Genomic DNA, 3,142 nt, shown 5'->3' with positions numbered 1-3,142 from the left:
CATTCTTTTTTCTCTGTGGGCTTCAGCTTGGATAATTTATTCTTTTATTTTTATTTTTTTAAATTTATTTATTTATTTATTTGGTTGGGCCAGGTCTTAGTTGCAGCATATGGGATCTTCACTGTGGCATGTGGGATCTTTAGTTGTGGCATGCAGGCTCTAGTTCCCTGAGCAGGGGTCGAACCTGGCCCCCCTGCGTTGGGAGCACGGAGTCTTAACCACTGGACCACCAGGGAAGTCCCAGTTTGGATAATTTATATTGACCTTTGTGTTTACCAACTCTGTCTGTTGCTTTTAAACCCATCCAGTGAATTTGTAATTTCAGATATTGTACTTTGCAGTTCCAGAAAATCCATTTGATATTTTTATAGATTACAATTATCTGCTCAAGTATTCTTTTTAACAATATTGTCATATTTTCCACTTTCCTCTTTAACATACTTGTAATAGGTATTTAAAATGCCTTGTCTGAGGCAATAGAAATAAAAGCAAAAATAAAGAAATGGGACATAATCAAACTTACAAGCTTTTGCACAGCAAAGGAAACCATAAAATAAAACAACAACAACAACAACAACAAAAAGACAACCTATGGAATGGGAGAAAATATTTACAAATGACGTGACTGACAAGGGCTTAATCTCCAAAATATACAAACACCTCATACAACTCAATAACAAAAAAACAAACAACCCAATCAAAAGATGGGCAGAAGACCTAAATAGACATTTCTCCAACAGGCACCTGAAAAGATGCTCAACGTCGCTAATTATTAGAGAAATGCAAATCAAAACTACAGTGAGGTAACACCTCACACCGGTCAGAATGGTCATCATTAAAAAAGTTTACAAGTAATAAATGCTGGAGAGGGTGTGGAGAAAAGGGAACCCTCCTACACTATTGGTGAGAATGTAAATTGGTACAGCCACTATGGAAAACAGTATAGAGGTTCTTAAAAAAACTAAAAATAGAGTTGCCATATGATCCAACAATCCCACTCTTGGGCATAAATCCAGACAAAACTATAATTCAAAAATATATATGCACCCCTATGTTCATAGCAGCACTATTCACAATAGCCAAGACATGGAAACAAGCTAAATGTCCATCAACAGATGAATGGATATATACAATAGAATACTACTCAGCCATGAAAAAGAATGAAATAATGCCATTTGCAGCAACATGGATGCAACTAGAGATTATTTTACTAAGTGAAGTAAGTCAGAAAGAGAAAGACAAATGCCATATATGATATCACTTATATGTAGAATCTGAAATATGACACAAATGAACTTATCTACAAAACAGACTTACAGACATACAGAACAGACTTGTGGTTGCCAAGGTGGAGAGAGGGTGGGGGAGGGATGGATTGGGAGTTTGGGATTAGCAGATGCAAACTATTATATATAGAATGGATAAACAACAAGGTCCTACTGTATAGCACAGGGAACTATATTCAATATCCTGTGAGAAACCATAATGGAAAAGAATATGAAAAAGAATACACATATGTATAACTGAACCACTTTGCTGTACAGCAGAAATTAACACATTGTAAATCTACTATATTTCAATAAAATAAACATTTTTTTTTAAATGTTAAAAAAAAAACACCTTGTCTGGCAAGATGGCAGCAGTGGTGACCTTCCTCCAGCTGCTGGCCCAGGGCGGCTTGGTGGTATGGAGCCTGCCCAGGGGCGCCAGGTGCTTCGGGGTGTGGTCCTTGCCAACTGGTGAGGAGGTCACGCACACTGGCCAGGCCTATGACCATAAAGACTACAGGAAAGTTCAATTTGTAGGTTGTCAGAAAGAGGTTAATGAAAACTTCACCGTTGATCTGATAGCAGAGTAGCCTGTGAGCGAAGTCGGGAGTCAAGTGATATCATGTGACAGGGGTGGGGGGGTCCAAGGCCACCTCAAAGTGTACATAAACTAGGACAAAGAGACAAAGATGGCGACATGTGGCTACTGTGGACTACAGTTCAGACAGCACCATCCCTAGGGGGATACATGGGAGCATTTCAGTGATGGAGTGAAAATCAGGAGACCCTGGTGCTGTACGTATGGCATCACAAGTGCTGAATAAAGGGTGTTCTCAAGGAAAAAAAGTAATAATAAAATAAAAACTCCTGTCTGCTAACTGGAAAATATGGGTCAACTGTGGGTCTTCTTCTATTTTTTTCTGAGAATATATGATCACATTTTCCTCCCTTTTCACATGCCTTATAATTCTTTATTGTACACTGGAGATAGTATATACATGAAGTGAGACTGAAGAATTTTCCCTAGATAGGTTTTACCCTTCCTATACTAGGCAGATAAAATACAGGGCCAGTCACAACAATGTGATTAGAAAATGATCTAGATTGAGGTTGGGTTGTAGTTCTTTTTGACTCAGTCTCCCTCTGGTTTGGTTGAGAGCTAGTCAAGTCTCTACTTCCTTAACCATAAGGCATCGTGGGAAATTCATTTATGCCTTTCAGATGTTTGAACTTAGCTCTTTAACCTCCCAACCAATACAGCTTCAAAATTTGGCAAATATCATGAGAGGGAGACCATCTATGTGTTTGACACAAACCTTCCTCCCTCTAGCAGGACTTTGTCTCCTAAGTACTGTGAGTCTGTGGGAAATTTCACTTTGTTATTCTGCACCCTCCCTATTACACACACCTCCCCCCAGCCTCCTGTGCCACTCAAGCACATAACAAATGTTCTGTGAAAGAAGACTGCCTATGCTTGAGGGTTCTTTTCTATCAAAGGTCCCGTATCTTTAACTATGGAAAATAATTGGACATTGTATTTTAAAATACTTTATCTTCTGTTTCTTTTTCTTTTTCTGAGACTCCAGTTAAATTCATGTCATCCACTCCACTTTTGTCATCCATACCTCTTAACTTTTGTTTATCTTTTCCATCTCTATATCCTTCCTGATACTTTTTATGTTGGTTTTTGTCCTCTGCCTAATCTTCCAACTCTCTCATCTGTTCTTGGACTGAATACATTCTGCTATTTACCCCCATCTACCAAGTTACTTGTTTCAATGATTATATTTGTCATTCCCAACATTTCTAGTATTTTTTTTATAATTGTTTTTCTTACTTTATTTTTACAATGTCCTCCCTTATGTCTTGAAGGG

General features: G+C 38.2%; 1 pseudogene; it reads left to right on the top strand.

Moving 5' to 3' along the window:
- Window positions 1-1,633: 1,633 nt before the first annotated feature.
- Window positions 1,634-2,008, top strand: LOC133084610 (NADH dehydrogenase [ubiquinone] iron-sulfur protein 6, mitochondrial-like; annotated as a pseudogene).
- Window positions 2,009-3,142: the final 1,134 nt, after the last annotated feature.

Source organism: Eubalaena glacialis, chromosome 2, assembly GCF_028564815.1.
Source record: "Eubalaena glacialis isolate mEubGla1 chromosome 2, mEubGla1.1.hap2.+ XY, whole genome shotgun sequence".
NCBI lineage: Eukaryota > Metazoa > Chordata > Mammalia > Artiodactyla > Balaenidae > Eubalaena > Eubalaena glacialis.
This window is presented reverse-complemented; position numbering and strand designations above follow the sequence as displayed.